Genomic DNA, 23072 nt, shown 5'->3' on the forward strand with positions numbered 1-23072 from the left:
GACCTCTGAGTAACAAGTGACCACTGAGTGACCACTGAGCAATGATCCTTGTGTGAGCCCTGAGTAACCAGTGACCACTGAGTGACCCCTGAGTGACCAGTGACCGTAGAGTGGTCCCTAAGTGACCACTGAGTGACCAGTCACCACTGAGTGCCCCATAGATCCCATCCCTGCCCCACAGGTTTTGGTTCTGCCCCATAGATCTCAAGTCCTGCTGTATAGATTTGGTTCTACCTCACAGATTCCAAATCTGCCTCATAAATTTCAATCTGGACCTACAGATCCTAAATCTGCCCCGTAGAACCCATTCCTGCCCCACAGATTCCAGTTCAAACCTAGACATTCTAGTTCTGCCCCATAGGTTTGGTTTGACCCCATAGATCCCAAATCCACCCCACGGATTTCAGTTCTGCACCATAGATCGCAAACCCTGTCCCCATCTCTTTCTGTGCCCTCAGGAGCCGCTGGAGCAGCCCCACAGATCTTGGCGCCCCCTGAGTGAACTGCTGAGCACAGCATGCCATGGTGAGACCCCAGATCCATCCCACAGATCCTAAATCTGACCCAGAGATCCCAAATCAGCCCCATAGATCCCATCCCTGTCCAATAGATCCTAAGTCTGACCCAGAGATCCTAAATGTGCCTCACAGATCCTGATCCTTCCCCATGGATCCCATCCCTGCTCCACACATTTCCCTGCCTCATAGACTGACCCCATTCCTGCCCCATGGATTGCCTGCCTCACACATTGATCCCATTCCTGCCCCACACATTGATCCCATTCCTTGCCCCATAGATTCTCTGCCCCATAGACTGGCCCCCTTCTTGCCCCCTACATTCCCTACCCCACACATTCCCTGCCCCATAGATTCTGACCCCATTTCTCCCCCACCGATTTCCCTGCCCCATAAATTTCCTGACCCCATTCCTGCCCCACAGGTTCCTGTCCCATAGATTTCTCTGCCCCCCAGATCCATTTCCTGACCCCATTTTTTGTTTCTCTCTCCCCCCCCAGCTCCCCTCCCCCCTGAGCTGCTCCAGTTTTGGGGTCGCTGCTTCCAGCCCCTCCCCCGCCCTGGTCCCCTGGAGCCGCCCCCGGAGCTGCCCAGCAAGGTGGAGGTGGGGCTGCCCCAAAAATTCCCAAAATTCCTGGCCCAAAAATCCCAAAAATCCTGAAAATCCCAAAATTCCCAACTCCCACATCCCAAAAATCCCAAAATCCTGACTCAGAGATGCCAGAAATTCCCATAATTCCCAAAATTTCCCAAATCCCCAAAATTCCCAACCTAGAAATCCCCAAAATCCTAAAAAACTGGAAATTCCCAAAATTCCTGACCCAGAAATCTCAAAATTCCCACAATTCCTCACCCAGAAATCCCAAATTCGCAACACAGAAATTCCAAAATCTCAAAAATGCTGCCCCAGAGATTCCAAATTCCCAAAATCCCTGACCCAGAAATCCTAAAATCCTGACTCATAGATCCCAAACTCCTGAAATTCCTGAACCAGAAATCCCAAAAACTCAAAAATTCTGCCCCAAAGATTCCAAAACTCCCAAAAATCCTGAAATTCCTGACGTAGAGATTCCAAAAATCCCAAAATCCTGATCCAAAAATCCCCGAAATTCCCAACCCAGAGATCTCAAAATTTCCTGACCCTGAGATCCCAAAATCCCAATTTTTCCTTTAAAAATCTACTTTTTCCCTAAAAAAGCTGAATTTTACCACAAATTTTCTGCCAAAATTCCCCAAGTTTTCAGTCTTTGACCTGAAATTTGCCTTCTAAAATACCCAATTTTTTCCCCAATTTTGCCCCAAAACCCCCACATTTTCCCCCCAACCCCCCAATTTTTGCCCAAATTTGGTGGATTTTGACCCAAATTTGTGTCCCCAGGGCTATGGGAGGTGCTGGAGCCAAGCCTGCCCCACCCCCCCCCCGAGCTCGGGTGAGGAATTGGGGGAAAATTGGGGCATTTGGGAAATTTTGGGAAATTTGGAAAATTTTGGGGTAAAAAATGGGTAAATTTAGGAAAAGGTTTAGGGAATTTTGGGAAAATTTGGGGGAATTGGGAAATTTAGTAAAAAATTGTGGGAAATTTTGGCCAAAAAGGGGAGAATTATGGAAAAAATGCAAGGAACTTTGGGCAGAAATGTGGGAGTTTGGGGGCAATTTGGGAATTTTGGGGGGTTTGGGGTAAAAATGGGAAAAATTGGGGAAAATTGGAGACATTTGGGAGAAAATCAAGAAAATTTGGGAATTTTGAGGGAATGGGAAAAAGTGGAAAAGGGAACAATTTTAGGGAAAAAAAAATTGGTCCAAAAGTGGAATTTTGGGAGATATATGGGAATTTTTGGCAATTTCAGGGGAAAATTTGGGTAAAAATTAGGGAATTCAGGAAAAATTTTGGGAGTTTTGTTGGAATATGGGAATGCTTGGGAATTTTAGGAGAATTTGGGGGATTTGGGAGAAATCTGGGGCAAAAATGGGAAAATAGGGAAATTGGGTAATTCAGGGAAAATTGGAGGGATTTTGGGAAAATTTGGGAATTGTTTTTGACTTTTAGGAGAACTTAGTAAAATTTTTGGGGATTTTGGGAAAAAAATGGAGAAAATGTGGCGATTTTGGGGTAAAAATGGGAACATTTATGAATTTGGGAGAAAATTGAGAAAATTGGGGAATTATGGGAGAAATTTGCTGAAATTCAGGAAAAATTGGAGGATTTTGGAACAAAATTTGGGAGTTTTTGGGGTGAAAATGGGAAAAATTTGAGTAGAATCTGGGGAAAATGGGGAAATTTGGGGGAAAATTTGAAAAAATTGGCTAAAAATCAGAATTTTGGGAACATGTTTGGGCAGAAATGTGGGAAATTTGGGTGAAATCTGGGACTTTTGGGGGATTTTGAGGGGAATCTGGCTGAACTTTTGGGCAGAATTTTGGGAATTTTGGAGCTGATTTTGCCCTTCTCCCCTCAGAACTTTCCCTGGAGGCCCTGGAGAGGGAGCTGAGGTGGGGGCGGAGCCTCACCCAGCAGTGGGTGTGGTGTAACCAGGGAGTGGCTGAGATTCAACCAGAAGTGGAATTTAGGGCGGGATCAGGGCGGGGAGTCGGGAAAAATTCTGGAAGTTCGTCTTTAGAGGAGATTCAGGGAATTTTTGGGAAAACTTAGAGAAAAAAAGGGAAAATTGGGGAGAAAATGGTGGCCAGAAGTGGGTGGAGTTTAAACCGGAAGTGAGTGTGATTTACACCGGAAGTGAGTGTTGCTAAAAGTACCAGAAGTCGCGTTGGTGTACCGGAAGTGGGCGGGGCTTAAACACAAAGTGATCATTATTGAACAGAAGTCCAATTTTAGTCCAGTTTACTTTTCCCAAATTACACCAGAAGTGGGGAGGGGGCATGGCTCAATTATGTCATGGCTTGTCTCCCTCAGTGTCCCGCCCCTTCTGGCCCCGCCCCCTGAGGCCCCGCCAGAGATTCCGGAGATGCCGGTGATCGACCTCAGGAGGTGGGTCTGTAATTTTGGGAATTCTGTGGAAAATTTGGGGGATCTCGTGGTGAAGCTTGGGAATTTTGAAAGTTTTGGGGAAAATTTTGGAGGGAATTTTGGGAGGAATTTCACAAATTCTGGGAATTTTATGGGGAATTTTGGGATTTTTTGGGGGGAAATTTGGGAGAAGTCTCATGAATCTTGGGGGTTTTGTAGGAAATACTGGGAATTCTGGTGGAAATTTTTGGAATTTGGGGTTTTTTTTTAAATTTGGGGAATTTTGTGGGAAATGTGGGAAATTCTGTGGGGAATTTTGGGAGAAATTTGGGGTGTTTTGGGAATTTTTGGAGAAATTTTGGGAATTTGGGATTAATTTTTTGAGAATTGAAGATAAAGTTTTTTGGGAATTCGGGATGAATTTTTTGAGGAATTTTGGATGAATTTTTTAGGAATTCAGGATAAATTTTTCCTCTTTCTCCTCCCCCATCCAGGCTGATCCTGGACCACACCCAAGCCCCAGAGGGGGCAGAACTTGGTGCCATCGTGGCTCCGGACTGGTCCCGCCCCCTCGTGGCCAGGGCCTTTGTTCTGTGCCTGGATGAGACTTCCCCATGCCCTCTTCACCCTAAACCATGCCCACCCCTCCTTAAAACATGCCCATTTAAGCCCCAAGCACTTAAATCCTTCTATTTAAGCCCCACCCTTTAAGTTGTCCCCATTTAAGCCCTACCCACTGTAAGAAACTTTGTTTCAATCTCTACCCACTTTGGGCTCCACCCACTTTAAGCCCCACCCTTAACCCTTCCCATTTGTGCCCCACCCACTTAAAACCCCACCCACTTTAGACCCCACCCCTTTCATCTCTCCCTATTTAGGCTCCTCCCCTTAAGCCCCACCCCCTTTAGCCCCACCCCTTTGACCACCTTTGCCTTGAGCCCTGTCCGCTCCCCCCCCCAGAGCTCTGCGCCTCCCATTGGCTGCAGCTGGAGCAGCCCCACCCCTACAGACCAATCCAGATCAAGCTCCACCCACAGCGCCAATAAAACACACCCACATTGCCTTGCAAGGAGTGCAGGGAGCTTTTGTGTGGATTTTGTGTGGAATTTGGGATTTTTGTGTGCATGTTGGGGTTAGCTCCAATACAAGTGCAGATAATCATGGCTTAAGGCCGTGGGGAAACCCTTTGCAATAGGAGTGAGTAAAAAACCACCCCCAGAATCCTCCAGTTCCAGTATGTTGACTATTTCCACAGAGTTCTCTGCTTCCCTTGTTGTCATTGGTTCCTTTTTGCTGCAATAATTTTAATATTCCTAATGACCCTTCCCTATTGGATCCCCTCCCTAAACTCCACCCTAGTTCCTCCCTACTCCTGCAAGTTTATAAATACCCCTGCCCTGCCCTAACACCTGCTTTTTGCCATTGCCCTCGTGCATGGATCAAGCCTCCCTGTACCATCTGTCCCAGTTCGTTCAGTACAAGCTCTTTGGCTTGCTGTTTGTTGCTTTCTAGTATTAAAGCTTTTTAGTTCCTGAACAATCAGATCAGATTTTCTTTCTGGATAAAATCACCAAGTTCAGTGAAGCCACTGACCCTAATAGCCGGGCTAAGGTCGGCCAGAGGCTTCGTACCTCCAAAATTCCATCTCTCCAAGGATTGTGCCCAGACAAAAGTAGCCAGGACACACAGGTCTGGTGGCCCTGTCCTCTGGTGATTTCCTTAGACTATGAGCAGAATGTTTTCATTTACCAACGCCTTGGAGAGGGCTCAGAGATCTCCCCAGGTGGAGTTTGGAGGCTGCAAGAACATGACCACTATACAGGGATAAAGAAGCTCTGTGCTCAGTAGGGTGGAGACTGAGGACAGCAGAGGAGAGCCCTGGGAGGGATTGCAGGGCTGTTTCAGAGATGGTGGATCCTTTTCACATAGTAGAAATCAACTGGAGAAAGAAAAAATTAATGCCAAGGGCAATAGATGAGGTCCAGACTGGACACAAGAACTCCGCACTCGCCCCGTAACTCTTACGTCTCAAGCATACACCAGTCACACACCACCCAACCAAGCGATAGTCTGCTGTTCTCGCCTGGATCTTCATGCACAAGAAATTACAGGTAACATACTGCAGTTTTCCTCTGGGAGCTCAGATTCCTTGCCTGTGCCTTGTCTGTTTTATGAATTTCCTGTTCCAGTCACTAAGGGTGGGGCGCCTCCCTGAGATCAGTTGTTCTCCCCCCAAAAATGGAAATTCGTCACGTTGAGGTCACCAAATTTGTTATAAATTACTCACCAAAATCGGGTAGGTTGATTAATAAGGCAATTTATTAGTTCCTTGATAAGGAATGGGCAAGCAGCGGTGGGGATGCAGGGAGTCCCCTCTGCACCATCACGTCTGTCTTACCCCTCATCACTGCCCCTTTTACAGGCAGTTTCTGGTGGGCCCATGTCATGCCCACCGTGCTGTGGTACAAGTTCGAGCAAGTCCAAACATGTTGGCTAGCACTCAAGCAGCCGTGGCTACAAGCCCCCACCAGGTCTGGACAAAGCTTGAACACATTCTCAGATTACACTCCTAGCAAGTAGGTAACAGCAGTGGCAAGTCTGCTCATGTCCACATAAGCCTGTATTTTTCTTATACGTAAAAAGTGGATACAATTCATAATTATAGTGGCAAAATAATAAATACATACAAACAAAAGCCAACAATTCACAGCATAATGATTTAAGCAAATATAATGAAATTATTATATTTTCCTGTGTCTCATGTCCATGTTTTACTTTGAATTCAGTATTCTTGTTTATATTGATCCCATGGTGTATTTCCATAATGACACGAATCACTATGTAGCATCTCACATTACTCCTCAGCGTGTTTTCAACTGAGATGGGTGTCCTGTAACCTAGGGACAGGGTGGGTAAGTGCCAGCTGGGTCACAACCCCTTCTCTCAGAGCAGTGCACCCTTCCTGGGTGCTCCTGAGCACAGCTGGGCTGCAAAACATTGCTGAATGCACCTGGATGGGAAGGGCTGGGGTCTGCAGGGGCCACAGCGGGAGGGGCTGAGCGCACTTGACCTGTTGGGCCCGGGGCAGGCTGAGCTCAGAGCTCAGCGGGGCTGCAGCTTCTGCCCAGGGGCAGCTCCACTCTCTGCTCCCTGGGACAGGGACAGGACTCAGGAGCGGCTGGAGCTGTTTCTGGAGGGGTTTGTGTCGGATACCATGGAAAGGTTCTTTCCGCCAGAGGGTGCTGGGCACTGCCCAGGCTCCCCAGGGAACGGGCACGGCCCCAGAGAGCTCCAGGAGCGTTTGCACAGCGCTGCCAGGGTGGGATCGTCGGGGCGTCTGTGCAGGGCCAGGGCTTGGACCGGATGGCCCTTGTGGGGCCCTGCCAGCCCCGGATGTTCTCTGAACGACGTGAGACTGGGTAAAACGCTTCGTACGTAAGGGTGTACTGGAGTAAGCACATCCTTTGCTTTGGTTCCACCCTTTGCTTTGCTTTGGTCCGCCCCCGGCGAGCGGGCGGGACGCGATGGGGCCGTGCCCAGAGCCGCTCGCTGTGGCGGGAGCGGCGGGCGCAGCCCCCCTGCCCGGGGGCGACCCCTCGAGCTGGGCGTTCTGTGGCCAGGAGACGCCTGCGTGCTGCGGCTGCACCGTGCTGCGCAGTGAGTGCCGGCCCTGCCAGCCCGGCGCGTCCCTGCGGTCACTGCCGCCATCCCTCCCTCCGTCCCTCCCTCCCTCCCTCCCTCCCGCTCGGGTGCGGCCGCAGCGCCGCCTTGGGCCGGCAGCAGAAGGGCTCGGAGCTCCCGCGAGTGCGGACGGTGAGCGCCGGTCCTGGCTGGGCACAGTGCCGGGCCGCTCGGGAGTTCCCGGGAAAGGCGCCGAGGACAAGCCCGGTAAAGGGCCCGGAGCGCTCGTGTGCCCCCGAGAGCCGCTGGAACACTTATGTGGGATGGTCTGTACATTCCGCTTATGGCCCAAGGGAGAGGGGTTTCTCCCAAGGACATGTCGTGATAGACAAGGGGAACAGCCTTAGGACGAACGAAAGCAGGTTCAGATTAAACATCAGGAAGTAATTGTTCTCTGGGAGGGTGGGCAGACCCTGCACAGGGTGTCCAGAGAAATTGTGGCTTCCTCTGAATCCCTGGAAGTGTCCAAGGCCAGGCTGGACACTGGGGCTTGGAGCAATCTGGGGCAGTGGGAGGTGTCTCTGCCCATGGCAGGGGGTGGCACTGGATGAGCTTTAAGGTCTGTTCCACAGTTTAGTGATTCTGATGGTCTGGCTGAGATCAGTCAGCCTTAGGAGCTGTTGCAATTCAGGCTGAAAGATGAATGCTCATAATTCACACTGTGTAAAGTAAGAATGAATGCTTAAAAAATTTTAGCGCCTGATTATTTTTTTTTTTTTTTTTTTTAGAAAAGGGATGGGGAGAGGTGCTTGCTTCTATTTTCTTCTGAATAAATGTTATTTCTTACTTACAGCATGGTAGAAGCCTTATTCTGCTCTGGCTGCTCAAGGACACTTAGCAGGATCTACAGGCGTACCTCAAGGCATCTCGACTGCAAGAGAGATTTGTTCTGTTTCAGTGTTTACTCTGTTGAAAGGTAAATGCAGAATGTTTATGGGTCAGCCTGCCAGCCCCACTTCACTCACCAGGTATGGCACTGAGGGTGCTCCTGTTATACTCTGGCAAGTCTAGAAGGTAGCTTTTCCTGCTGCTCTGTCCCAGAGTGGTTTTCTGCATCGCTGCTGTTGGCATCATAGCGATCAGCTGTGAGGAACCTGTGTAAGGCAAATCCTAGGGGGAAAAAACCAAACAAGAAACCAACCAGGTCTGCCTTTTGTATGAGAAATTGCATTGCAACCAAGAAAATATCACCAGGTGCAGGGCACGGGAGGGTTCCTTCACATTGATCAGAAGAGTACACAAACCAGGCACCAAATAGGTCTGGCTGGAGCCAGCGAGGGTCAGCATTATCTGCAGCAAGTGTGGCCAGAGGGTCTCGGGCAGAACTTGGGGTGAGTCCAACCTGTACTGGCCACAACTGCTCTGTCTTTGCTAAATTGAGCAAAGGCAAATCTGACAAGTGAGTATGTGCTTGAGGCTCTCACTCAACCATCTTCATATCTGTCTAGAAAATGAAAAGTGTGCTCAGGTTTAGTGGGTTTATAGCACTTAAAAGTGGTCTTAGAGTATTCTTCCATAACTATATCCTGAATTTAGGCTCCATGTCACAGTTCTTTTATGCGAGCATTGTTCTAATAGACAATGATTGTTCATCTGGACAAGTTTTAATGTCTCTTTTTTTCTGACATTCCTATTTATTTTGCTGTATTGCTGTGGATGTTCACCCTCACACTCTGGACAGTGGTTTTGGGTTTTTTCTTCAATCCACAGCTAGGATACTTTGTTTTTTCCATGGCAGTCAAATTCTCTGAAGCACTAACCTGGCTGCAGGATGGCACTTTCTTGGAGAGTAGTGCTGCTTCTCCCAGCCAGCACTGCACAGGTCTTGGTGTCTGTAATTTTTCACTGCATCCTGTAGCCCCAGAATCCATGGGTGTCTCCCAGGGCTCTGGAGCAGTGCCGTGTTTGGGTTTTTGGCTTCAGAGTGGGAAGTGCATGACCTAAACTGTGGCATCTCTGCTCTGTTCCAGGAACCCTGGAAAAGCAAGCTGTTATCCATGAGGAATCCCTTTACTCTTGAAAGTTGAGCTGTCTTTGAGACCTACTGCAAAGGGTGAGATTTAACCTTATACCATTCTGTGTTGAAATCACCTCTGTGAAACCTTAATGTGCTTCAATAGATCCTGCAGAGCAGCTTGTTTCACCCAGAGCCGTTCCGTGCATTGTACCATTTTCATTGGTATCTTGTGTTATGCAAGATTTTCAGTAACTTTTCCTTCCATTTTCATGGTAAATAGCATTTTCTGTGTATCAAGATCCTATTTATGTCTCGGTCATTTGATACGTTGTTTCTAGCTACTGATTCACTTCTCCTTTTAGCCATATTTCTGTCTTTTGTGCAAATGGACTTAATGCTTTTGTGTAACTTTGTGTTGAAATATTACATCATAAATCAAGTTGATATTTTGCTTTACTAAAATCTTGTGACTGCAGGTAGGAAGATCTTAGAGCAAATAGTGAAGGAAGTTTATTGTGGAAACTGAAGGTTGTCCAGCAAAAGCTGAGTGTGTGACTGACGATTCCCAAGGCTGAAAAAATTACTGTGCACACAGTGAATATTGGAGTGGGGTGAGGTGTCAAAATATGAAAGTATCAGGGAAAGAATCACATGAAAAGAATTGGTGATGTGAGATCAGATTTGAGCCCTTTTTGCTGTCCACATATGCTCTTTGTGTTGTCAAATTTTGTGAGTAACCAGGTACCTTTCCCTGGTTATTTTGCAGGTACACAGGACATTCAGAGCTCTGGAGACAAGGCTGAGCACTACTGAGTGGGGAGTGGCTACTGTGCACAGGCAGCTCTGGCAGGAAATGAATGTTGGACTGCAGGGAATGGCCAAGGTGAGACTTGGCCCTGCAGTCCTCTGGGGTCTATGGGGACTCGCAAAGATGTGAAAGGGCTGCAGGCCACGGGTGGAGCAGTGCTGACCCAGGCTGTGACCCAGCCAAGGAGTTCTTCCAATGTCCCTTGAGAGGACACCGCAGGGGTTTTTTCTTAATAAGGACTTCTGAGAAGGCAAGGTGTGGACTCTTGGTTTCATGTAAATATTTATTTAAATTTTTGTCTCTGAAAGCAAAGCATTTATCTCCTGACTTCCCTGCTATTCAATATCTACTGAACTGGGTGTGCATTTTCCTAAGCTAATAAAAAATTTCTTGTCCTGTGTGCTCCCCATCTCATTCCCTTTCACTACTTCACTCTTTCTTGTTCTTCTTTTTGTTTTAAGGAATAAACCCTTAATAATTATTTATTTAATAAATGTTGCTCAATTCCTCTGTACCTGTGTGCACCTGCTGCCCAGAGCTCCTCCCTTACTGCACCCCTCTCTTGGTAAGCCTCTGTCCTGCTGGCCGTGCCTCTCTGTCTCCATCCCTGTGCTGCTCCTCGCCTGTCTTTGCCCGTCCCGGCCCATGCCGTGGTCCTTTCCTCTCCGTGTCCTTGTTTCCTTCAGTCCTTGCTGTGTGTTTGGCACTCTTTTTCTCTGTGTCTCACTTGTGTTCCTGTTTTATTCTCTGTGGCTCTGCAGTGCTTCCTGTGCCACTGTTTCCCACAGGATCCTTGTGTCCCGTTTGCTGTCCCTGCTCTTTTTCAATCCCTCTCTGTATGCTACCCATCCAGCATCCCTGGGGTTTTTTGGTGGTTTTTTTTTTTTATTTTTTTCCATTTCATCCTGCACCCTGATATTGGTTTCTTCCTGTGTCTCCTCTCTGCTGCCACTCCTCCTTTCGGCCTCTTGTCACCTGTGTCCGTGGGACTGGGGAGGAGCTTCAGCCCTTCTGGGGGCTGCCCCCCCTTTCTTGTGTCAGCAGAGCCCCTTTCTGGGGGAATGTAGACGTGGAATGGGTTGGAATCAAGTGCCATGCTACTGTCCAGGGCAGTTCTGTGGGTCGTTCTGTGCCTTCTTTGGGGGTGAGGAAGAAAGGCTGAGGGGAGGGGGTGGAGATTCGGGGGCTGCGCTGTCATTGGGGGCACCCCGAGGTCCCTGGGAGAGGGAGCCATGCTGCGGGGCAGGAGCAGGTGAGTGGGAATGGGGGGTGGGTCACACTGGGAGCCCTCCCACAGAGGGACCCGAGGGTGCCAGAGCCTTCACAGGGAGGGGTGGGTGTAGAATACATAAAAAATATCAATATAAGAAATACTTAAATATAGTTTAAAATAAAAGTTTTATTGGTTTTTATTTGGTTAGAGGCAGAGTTTTTTAATAGATAATATAAATTTAAAATATAAATAAGATGAAAATATAGATATATTGTTTGTATAAGTATAAAATACAAACAGATACAAGTACAGTAATTTCACAACTATAAGGCACACTCTTTTGACTAAAATTTTCCCCTGAACCCAGAAGTGCACCTTATAGTCTGGGTGCCTTATCTGATGGACAAAGTTGCGACATTTGCCACCCCGGAAGTGTGAGCCGCAATGCGGGGGATGGTGCTGTGGGAGTGCCGAGGGGCGGGAGCGGGCGGCCACGGCCGGCAGGAGCCGTGCGGAGAGGGAGGGAGCCAGCGCCGGCCCCGACCACTGCGCGGGGAGAGAGGGAGGGGGCACCGGTCCTGGACGCGGAGCGGGAAGAGAAGGAGGTGGCGCCAGTCCCACGCGAGCCGTGCGGGGAGAGAGGGAGGTGGCGCTGGTCCTGTACGACCTGTGCAGGGAGAGAGCGGCGCTGCCCTGGCCCTGTATGTGCTGCACGGTAGATGGCGGAGCGCCCCGCGCCGGCCCCGTGTGTGCCGCGTGGGTAGAGAGCAGTGTGGCGCCGGCCCTGACCATCACGCAGGGAGAGAGGGAAGCACCACGGCTGGCCCGGCGCGAGCAGCGCAGGGAAGGCGGGAGCGGGCAACCACAGAAGCCGTGAGTCGTGGCCACCCTGAGCCAACCCAGACCACGGGCAACCCCGAGCCACCCTGGACCGCCGTGAGCCGCAGCCGCCCCGAGCCCCACCTTGCCAGCCAGCGCCGGGGGCGCACGGGAGTTCTGAGACTCATGGCACCGGGAGGGCGCCTGGGACTGCATTTAAAGGCTACGCCAATCTGTGAAAAATGTTTGCAAATTGAGCACATGCCAGTAAACCCGCGATGGCACGATTCTGTTACTAATTCGTTACTTTGTTGCATGCCACGCGACTCCTCACTGCAAAAAAAAAAGTGCACCTTTTAGTCCGGTGTGCCTTATATGATCTACAAAGTTGCGAAATTTGCTGACTCCCGGGGGGTGTACCTTATAGTCCGGTGCGCCTTATGGTCGTGAAATTACTGTAACATACATATATGGAAAAGATATAGTATATAATAGAAATATTATTGCACATATTATTATATAATGTATGAATATAAATTATGAATTTGAAAAATAGAAATATAAAAATATTTAAATACTGTTTAAAATAAAGGGTTTTTTCAGGGTTTTTTTAGAGGCAGGGCTTTTTGTAAATAATATAAATAGCATACACAAAAATATAAATATGCAAATCTACAATAAATATATACAAACATATAAAAGTATAAATATGTCATAACTATGCATGCAGATATAAATATATGTAAATATAAAATATTTATAACTATAAATTAGAAATAATATTGTATATATTGTTTTAGTATATCATGTACATAATAGAGATATTACATAATACATAAATATAAATTACAGATATAAATATGATAAATATTAATAGAAAAAGAAATATACAGTAGTTTCACGAATACAAGCCACACGGACTATAAGCCGCATCGCCGGGTGTTGGCAAACATTTTGTTCTTTGTCCATAAATAAACCGCACCCGAGTATAAGCCGCTCTGTCGTTCGCAGGGAGGACCTGTGTGCAACAAAGTTGCCAAATAGTAACAGAACCGCGGCAGGGCGGGGTTTACTGGCTCAGCTAAGGCTGTGCAGGCTCGGCCCGCTCGGGGCTGCTGACGGGGCCAGGTGGCCCAGCTCGGTGGGGCTGCTCGGGACCAGCTCGGCAGGGCCACTCGGGGCCGGCCGCCACTGCCACTGGACTCAGTCACCCCAACCCGGTGCTGCCCTGCGGTGGCAGGTAGGTATGGAGCCCCCACGCACCTGCGGCGGCGGGCGGGGGCGGAGCTTCCCCACACCCGTGGTAGCGGCGGCGGGCAGGGGCGGAGCTTCCCCACGCCTGCCGCGGTGGCGGCGGGCGGGGACAGAGCCTGCCTTCTCCTGCCGCGGCGGGCGGGGGCAGGAGCCGCCCGCTTACCCCACAGGCTGCGGGGATGGCAGCACGGAGCCCCTGCCTTCCCCCCAGGCTGCGGGGATGGCAGCACGGGGCCCTCCCGTCTCTCCCCCGGGCTGTGGCAGAGGAGGGAAGGAGAGAGCTCTCTCGCCTCTCTCCCTGCCCCCCCGTGCTGCCTGCAGGGAGCCAGGCTCCACCCGTGGCGCAACAGAGTAACAATTTGTAACAATCACGAAATGCCGGCTTTTACTGGCAAGTTGCTCGACTCGGCACCTCGGTTTCCACTTCTGGGGGTGGAAATGTCAGAAAATTATTCACATGTTAGCTGCTCCTGAGTAATAGCCGCATTTCCGGTTTGGGAGCAGAATTTTAGTCAAAATGATGTGGCTTGTATTCGTGAAACTACTGTAGTTTAAAATAAAGGTTTTTTGGTTTCTATTTTGTTAGAGGCAGAGCTTTTTTATAAGTAATACTAAAAATATATAAATATACAAATACATAATATAAAAAGACATAGATATATACATATATATAAAATATAAATAAATGGTAGTAAAATAAAATATAAATTTATAAAATAAATAATAAAAATAAGATTGCATACATGTCTTATAGTATATTCGAATATAAGTTAGATTGAATATAAAAAATTAATTATATATTATAAATATTAATATCAATATTTAAAAATATAATTTTTTAATACATGTAAAGGAATTTTTTTGTTGTTGTTTTTATTTGGTTACAGGTAGGGGTTTTTTAGTTTTGGCTGGGGTTTTTTTGAGGCATTCATTCAGGAGGATTTTTTGATGGGATAGGATCTTTCTCTTTTTGGCCCCTGCCCCCCAGTCTGTCCCGAAAGTGCCGCAGCCGCAGGCTGAGAAAACCCAGTATTTCTGCTACAGCAGGGGACTAAATGGAACATGAGAAGACATTTATTTGCTGTTTAAGGTGAGGTGAACACTCCCTGTTGCCTCAGGGGTTCACTTGATGGGAACTCCAGCTTTCCCAGCATTTGAAGTGTTTAAATCAGGCTGTGCTGGGGATGCCTCTGCCCGGCACCAAATGTCTTGTGCAGGAGCACTCCTGGCGTTCCTTCCCTGGGGGTTCTAGGAAAATAAGAAGTTAAAGTTTTGGCAAAACTTTTTGTTTTGGCAAATAAATTAAAAGTTAGTTTAAAAAAAAGTTTTTGTGTTTTTGGTTTTTGGGGGTTTTTTGGTGTGGTGTTTTTGTTGTTGTTGTTGTTGTTGTTGTGGTTTTTTTTTGGTGCTAGACAATGTAGTTGAGAGAGAATTTGGAGAAGGATGATAGAGGATATCCTATTACAATTCTAGGACACTTTATTATTTAGTTCATGTTGTTAGCTGTATGATCAAATTAATATATTTTAATTCTATATGTTATTCACTATGTGCAATTTTGGTTTTGTGTTGGGGGTGAGGGTGGTCCCTGACAATACTTTTTAGGGTTCCTCTGATATTAGGGCGATGGTGGCAGAAAATAAAAGAAGAGCGGTGCAACCACAACTAGCAACATAAATACTTTCATAATAGTGAAAACAAATGTGGGATGAGGCCCAAAAATCCGAACGCTGACTAGGTCTTTGTAGGAGTCAGTGGTCGAGGACCAAGATGTAGGGAGGTCCAGGGTATAAAACAGGAGCAGGAAAGGGGCTGAGGTTAGGGTCCAATGAGTATACGAGAAAGTGGTGCAGAGGTGGGGTAAGGGAAGGTAGGGTCCAATGGGGATACAAAGAAGGGAGAAGTGGTGATGATAACTGGAAAATGAGGGTTGGGAATATGTATGAGGCATTATCATGGGCGATCCCATAACTCCTTGGAACTTCTTCTTTTGGGATCGCCACAACTCAAACAGATGCCTGCCAAGGTCTAGGGTTGGGGTACAGTCTTCCTCAGATATGGTTACTGGACCCGGAACACAGGCCAGGCTGACTCCCACAGTTTTGGGTGAAGGTAGCTTTATGGATGGCTTTCTATTTGACGTAGAATTATTTAAAATAGGTTTTTTTTAATAGACTTCTGATATGTACTATTGGGATTTTGGGTAGGGCCAACCCTGCTGGTGGAGTTCTGGTTGTGAATTTATTAGCTGGCTTTTGTTAGATGCCTTTTTAAATTTTGGAGTGGTTTTTTTGTTGTTGTTGGTTTGTTTTTTAAATTTAGTGCTTTTTAAATGGTTTTTAATAATTTATTATATAGAGTAGTTTCATGAATACAAGCTGCACGGAGTATAAGCCGCACTTCCAGTGCATCGACAATGTTGATGTCTTTGTCAATAAATAAGCCGCACCCCGAATATTAGCCGCACTTTCGTTCGTAGCGAGAATCCATGCGCAGCTTTCATAAATTGGCCAATTAGTAACAGGATCGCGGCATAGCGGGGTTTACTGGCTCGGGGCGGGGCCAGGCAGGCTCAGCCCGCTCATGGTTGCTGACAGGGCCGGGTGGCCCAGCTCAGCACCATGGCTCGGTGGGGCTGGCCGGGTGGTGCTGCCGCCGCCGCCGGGCTCGCTGGCCCCCCTCTCCCGTCAGCACCGCCCTGCTGCCGCGTTTGCTCGCCCTGCCGGTGGGGCAGCCGCCGCTGCCAGGCTCGCCCTGGCCACCCCGTGCCGCATTTGCTCGCCTGGCCGGCAGGGCTGCCACCGCCACCGGGCTCGCTGGCCTCCCTCTCCTGTCAGCACCGCCCCGCGCCGCGTTTGCTCGCCCTGCCGGTGGGGCGGCTGCCGCCAGGCTCGCCGGCTGCCCCCTCCCGTCTGCACCGCCGCCGCGTTTGCTCGCCCTGGCCGGCACTGCAGGCCCCCGCACCGCCGGGCTCCCCCACGCTGCTGGCCCCGATTCTGCTGGGCTTCCCCCGCTGCCAGGCAACCCCACCCGCCGGGCTTCCTGCTTCTGCCATGCTCCCCTGCACTGCTAGCCCCAGTTCTCCCGGGCTCCCCCGCCCTGCTGGCTCGGGCTCTGCCGCCCCCCCTGCCCCGCCCTGCTGGCTCAGGCTCAGCCGCCTGCCCCCTACACTGCTGGCCCCGCCTCTGCCAGGCTTTCCCACCTCAGCCGGGGCCGGCCGGGCTCCAGCTTGGCTTGGGGCTGCCGTGGGCTCTCACTTCCATGTTGGCAACTTTTAGAATATTGTTCATATATTAGCCGCCCCCGAATATTGGCCGCACTTCTGGGTTTCCACCAAAATTTTGGTCAAATTGGTGCGGCTTGTATTCGTGAAATTACTGTAGTTTTTTGTTTGTTGATGGTATATGAGCAGGGATATAGTCTATTTATTTAATACTATGCTTTTTAGTTTAAGTATTAAAAAGGTTTTTTCTGAATTGAGTTTTGTTCTTGGTTTTTTTTGGTGGGGTGTTGTTTCTAAAGGCTGTGTTTTTTAAGGTTTACGATGGTGTTATGGGCTGTAACATGAGGTGTAGCGTAGGTTTTAAATTATTTTGTGATGGCTTTTACTATTGTGAGTATGTCGTGTTTGTTTTGGTGGTTTTGAGGTAGAGTCATGGAGCTGATTTATTAGGTTTTTAAATATTTATAATTGGAATATTAGTATATAATATTGTTATTATATATTATTTATATTAGATTGTTATATCATGGGGGTTTTATTTATGTGGCTTGTGTACGCAGTATGCGTTTTATAGTTATAGATAATTTGGGAGCTATTATTTATAGTTAAATATATCTTTTGGTTTTGTGTTTATTTATAGGTGGTATTTTTGTTTTGATGGTTTGAAACATAATGGGTTTATTGAGTTAGGAAAAATTTTTTTGTTGTTGTTACTTGTCCTTGGTCACAATGTAAAGATGTACCCAAAAGTATGTATCTATCACCATCTACTGAAGCCAGGTGGGGCAGTGATTCTTATCTCTGTGGGAGAGATATTCTCTACTAATGGACCATCTGTTAAAAAACAGATGGGACAATGTTCTTTATCTTTCCCACAACACACCCTTCCTCCAGGAAGATATCTTCTGCTAATGGCCCACTGAGCCCCACTGTGTGACTGATAAAACTACATCATGCCATTGGCAGATGCTCCAACCAGGGGGAGGAGCCAAGCATTTCCTACCTAGATAAAAATCTGAGATTTGGAACACCAAAGCAGTCTTTTTCTACTGGATTCCACAGGAAAACTGGACCTTTCCACATCATCACTGGACCTTCAGAGCAAAACTGCACCCTTCTACAGGACCACTGCTTCAACTGAACCACATCTGTTGCTCCAGGAGGACTGCAGCCACCATTTAACTGGACTGCTACCACCAGGATATCTAGCGGGGTGTCAGATTGTATACTGACTCTGTCAGTGGTTTTTCTTTTGTACTATTGCATGTATTTTATTTTTCTCTTTTTTCCTATTAAATTGTATTTCTGACTTGGAGTCTCTCGTTGGTTTTGCTTTCAATACCGTTGCAGTAAGTATAAACAGATATATTATAGTAAAGCTATGAAATGCAACGTAGTTAATAAACAACAAGGTTACAAAAATTTCTTTTTAGTTCTACCAAGAAGGAGTTGAGAAGTTTCTTTTTAGTTGTACCGAGAGGGGGAATTGTGGGATTCCTTAAAATGAGAAGGCTTTTGGGAAAGCTGCAAAAAAAACAGGCCTCAGAGACAACAGAACAGCAATTAGAGCTAAGCAGAAAGCATAAGGCATGTCAGCAGAAAATATATAAGATGTAGAAAATATATGAGATGTAGAAAGTAAGGACAAATAGAACAATGGTCTGTGTATTAATGCTTGGCTAGAATAAGTCTCTAAGCTGCAGAAAAGCATATCTAGCAAGATATTAGAAAAATCTAAGCTTAATAATGGAGCTCAATACATCGTATTTTAAGGCTTACAAGTAGGTATTGTATTAAAAATAAGCAAGCATGGTTTTAATCAAAGGTACATGTACCTATAGTGGTTGGATAGAACTACTGTCAATATGTTTCTGCTTTTTGTGATTGGTCAAAAAACTTTCAAAGTGCATTGTAACATCATGTTCTCTGGCTGTTGATGAGGATGTGAACTTCTGGCATCTTCCCATTGTCCCAACCTTATAATGAGACTGATGCTTGGGAGGAAAGGAAAAATAATAATAAAGCAGCTCATAATGCATTCCACAGCAGTCCCGTCCTGTTCGTCATTCGGTATATAAACCCTGGGCCAGCATTAACCACGAGTGAGGAATCGCAGCCCCTGCCTCAGACCTGCAAGGTGCTGGTCAGAGCGTCCTGCAGGAACAGGACTCTGCTCTCTGGCCAGCAACAGCCTGCTTTTGCTTCCGTGACCACAGGCAGGAATTCAGGCAGGGGTAGAGGCAGTGGGCAGCTTGAGTTTGTAGAGGGCCTGGGGCTGCACATCTGAACCTCCACCTGGAAACACACTTGGGGGAATATAAACTTGAGCTGGAGTGCCTGTTCTGAAAGGCCCAGAAGTAATTCAGCCTTGCCAGGGCTTCTGAAGAGTGTGTTGATGTTCCTAGGGAAAGCTAGAGGAAACTGTCACAGGAAACTTCTTAGCTAACAAAAAAAAAGGCAGCTAGAAGCAAAGATGTACTTGCTCAGCTCAGAGCTGAGTACAGGGGAGATGTGTGAAACCACAATGAAGGAATTCCTCCATCTCCTCCTGTTTCCCTGTGGCCTAGTTTAAATACTGCAGACCCATGTCTGGGCATAGAGCAGGTGCTAGGGGATACTGTATCACAAAATCACCCCAAGACAAGAAGCAAGTCCCTTTTCTCCAAAGACGTTTCCCCAAATGTGTAGCACACACACACCCCTGCACATACACACACCCCAGCACACACACACACACCCCTGCACACACACACACACCCCTGCACATACACACATCCCTGCACACACACACACCCCTGCACACACAAACCCCTGCACATACACACATCCCTGCACACACACACATCCCTGCACATACACACACCCCTGAACACACACACACCCCTGCACACACACACACCCCTGCGCACACACACACCCCTGCACACATACACACCCCAGCACACACACACACCCCTGCACACACACACCCCCTGCACACACACACACCCCTGCGCACACACACATCCCTGAACACACACACACACCCCTGCACACACACACCCCCTGCACACACACACACCCCTGCACACACACACACCCCTGCACACACACACATCCCTGAACACACACACACACCCCTGCACACACACACCCCCTGCACACACACACATCCCTGCACACACACACATCCCTGCACACACACACACATCCCTGCATATACCCACACCCCTGCACATACACACCCCTGCACACACACACATCCTTGCACACACACACATCCCTGCACACACGCACACCCCTGAACACACACACACCCCTGCACATACACACACCCCTGCACATACACACCACTGCACATACACACACCCCTGCACATACACACACCCTGCACACACACACCCCTGCACACACACACACCCCTGCACATACACACACCCCTGCACATACACACACCCTACACACACACCCCCAGCACACACACACACCCCTGCACACACACACACCCCTGCACATACACACACCCCTGCACATACACACCCCTGCACACACACACATCCCTGCACATACACACACCCCTGCACATACACACATCCTTGCACACACACACACCCCTGCACATACACACACCCCTGCACCCACCCACACACACACACACACACACCCCTGCACATACACACACCCCTGCACACACACACCCCAGCACATACACACACCCCTGCACACACACACCCCTACACACACACACATCCCTGCACATACACACCCCCCAGCACACACACACACCCCTGCACATACACACATCCCTGCACACACACACACCCCTGCACACACACACATCCCTGCACACACACACATCCCTGCACATACACACCCCCCAGCACACACACAAACCCCTGCACATACACAAACCCCTGCTGTGCCACTCGCAATGCCCTGCTCCTGCTACCACAGCTGGCTGGTAGAGCCCACTGCTCACATGTTCTCCCACACCTTGCACTGCCTTGCTGCCCTGCAACCTTCCCTCAGCCTGTCTTTTCTCCACTGCCTTGCATTGACTCACTCAACCATTCCCCACTTGACTTCCTTACCCATTTATCCAGGTCCACCCTTTAATTTCCTACTCCTTCTAGGACTCTCATTGCCTTGTCCAGCTCTCCCTTGCCTTGCCTTGCCAAGCCACCACTTGACTTACCTTGCCCTTGAGGCCATTCCTTGCCTTGCATTACCTTCCTCAGCCTTCCCCACCTAGAATTCAAGATCTCTTTTTTGAGACATTTTCTGGCCTTGTCCTGCCCTGCCTGGTCCCTCAAGGACTCTTAAGACTGTCCAGTATCCACAGTGTTTTGGGAGCACATCAGAGAGAGTCCAGAGGAGGTCCCATGCAGCCAGACAGGCAAAGCAAGGCAGACATAGGCAAGGGAAATAACAAAGGTAAAAAATTAGGGGAAAGCTAGGCAAGGTACTGAAGGCAAGACCAAATGAGGTACCAAGGGGAGGAATAGTCCAGCAAGACATTTCTGTCCTATGCAAAAGCATTCTGTGCTCTATGCAAGAGCAGTTGCTGGACGAATGCAATACTGCAGGTGGTATGCAACTTTCACTTGGTAAGATCCTCTGTGAGAATGGCAATGCTTTTTCATGGAAAGGAAAGCACAAAGCCCCGGTGTTTCATGTGTGGATAAGAAGCTCCCTAATGCAAGTCAGACTTCCTGTCCTGGCAACTTTCTGTCCTGGCGTATTTGGTGTTGGAGCACTGCCTCAATTTGTACAATTATGGAGTCAGTATCATTCTGTGAAAGGTGGTGTCCTGAAAGATTTAATTTAGCATGTGGTTTCCCCTTCTCATAGGGGGCCTTCTTGAAATTCTGGCAGCACACATCCTTTGGACAAGGTAAGCAGCTATGCTGAGTCTTGGTGTGCAGCAGATCTAGTGCCCTGGGCATGTAATGCTCAGTAACAGTGTTCTGCCACCTTGGTATGGGATCAGTCCCCAGATGGTTTGCATTTTGGAGGAGGGGATGCCATTTCTTTTGAGATGGGCTTCTAGTTCCTCTCTTTGGTAAAAATAAGCAAATTTAAATGTACAACCTGGGTGAATTTAGTGAATTTAAGTTTTTTCCAAAAGGCAGGTGGCTGGGTTGGAGCAGTTGAACTGTCAGTGGGAATGCAGACGCCAAGCTGTTGAGCTTTTTGTCCTGGTAGCTTTAGAGTGTGAGCAGTCCCTGGTGCCGTTCTGTTTGGATCCTGACTCTGTGAGACTGAAGGCTTAGGCTGATCCCTAGAGCTGAGAAGGAAAGCTGGGTGTGTGCTAGTAGTTTGAAGGGTGCAGCTGGAAGTGTAGGCAGCAAGATCTTTCTCACCTGGCACTTTCGTGAGCTCTGGTTTTGCCAGATGTTTTCAAGTTAGCGACCAGACTCTGAGAGAGTGAAGAGATTTATTAGGGCAATGGAGTTCATGTTTTCCTTCGAGTGTGGTGCAAAGAAAAGTATGCATTTGGAAGAGGAAGTGCTGGCGCTGTAGATTTGAGAGCAGGGACGTTTTGCAGCTTGGCTCTGCACTAGCTGGGGGTTTCGAGCTGGGCTCGGCACGAGTCTTTCTATTGTGAGTTGACAGCGCCGTGGTGGGGTTGTTTTGATGAGTGCCGACAATGCCCAGGAGAAAGCTGAGACCTTTCCTGGCCCGCTTCCACTCGTGCGGGAGCAGTGCGGGAAAGAGCTCTGCTGTGGATCCTGGCTCTTGGGGACAGACAGAATGTGCTCCTGCATGCAGCAGGGAAGGAGGAGGAATCGTTTCATTGTTGGCTGTGCACTTTATAGGCTGCGAAAGAAAAGGCAATTCCAGTATTGCCTTTTTGTTTTACCACTTTTTCTGTGTGATCAGCTGCTCAACGTGCAATTCACACCAACTGAACTACATCAGACTCCCTGGACATACACACTTTCCCTCAAGCTCTATGTATCTATCTCACCCTCTCACTCTCACTCACCCAAACACCTTCCAAACATCCAGCAGCTGCTCCCAAAGGAGTTTGAGAACACAGAACCAATGTTGGCCTTCATCTTCCCTTTGTCCTGTTGAAACTAGACCAAACTACAGATTCACACTTTCTTTCTCAACTCTCTCTCTATATTGCATCATCGCATTTTCCTAAGGTGACAGAGTCCATTGCTACAGGAAAACATTTCCAGCTGCAGTTCAGATTGAAAGATTTGCCAGGAGAGAAAGCATTTTCTGACCTTCCCTCTTCCCTGGGAAACCTGATATTCGCAGCACAATCACCTTCACACACCTTTAGTGTTACTGAGTCTAAGCAGATGTATCTCACAGAGAAAGAAGTGCCAGGACAGAAGACATTCCTTCTTTCTCCTAGTAGCCTTTAAACTGCACCCAGCACACTGGGACTATGCACTGTCCTTCTGACATATATGTACCATCGTATTTTCCCACTTTTGCAGGTCTTCTTCCAACATACAGCAGCTGCTGCGTTATAAAAAGTCCTAGAAGAAAAAGTCAGTGCTGAGCTGCACCTTCCCCTTGTCATCTGCATCAAACTTGCCACTGCACTCTGTACTTCTCCACTGCATCTACCATCGTGTTCTCTGGATCTCGGAGTCTCATTAAATGGGATTGTTTTCCCCTAGGGCTTGGATAAGA

The 23072-nt window shown here is 48.1% G+C and overlaps 1 long non-coding RNA gene across 9 annotated transcripts; it reads left to right on the forward strand.

Annotated features, from left to right (window-relative positions):
• Nucleotides 1-453: 453 nt before the first annotated feature.
• LOC117011440 lies at nt 454-10336 on the forward strand. Of its 9 annotated transcripts, XR_004420964.1 has the most exons (7): nt 503-525; nt 1016-1119; nt 3428-3502; nt 3976-5592; nt 7956-8078; nt 9133-9215; nt 9886-10336. It is a non-coding gene; the product is annotated as an uncharacterized LOC117011440 (long non-coding RNA). The 9 variants fall into 9 exon arrangements; XR_004420965.2 differs by lacking the exon at nt 1016-1119 and having other exon boundaries at nt 454-525; XR_004420969.2 differs by lacking the exons at nt 503-525; nt 1016-1119; nt 3428-3502; nt 3976-5592 and adding an exon at nt 6750-6932.
• The last annotated feature ends 12736 nt before the right edge of the window (nt 10337-23072 follow it).

Source organism: Catharus ustulatus, unplaced genomic scaffold (assembly GCF_009819885.2).
Source record: "Catharus ustulatus isolate bCatUst1 unplaced genomic scaffold, bCatUst1.pri.v2 scaffold_156_arrow_ctg1, whole genome shotgun sequence".
Classification (NCBI taxonomy): domain Eukaryota; kingdom Metazoa; phylum Chordata; class Aves; order Passeriformes; family Turdidae; genus Catharus; species Catharus ustulatus.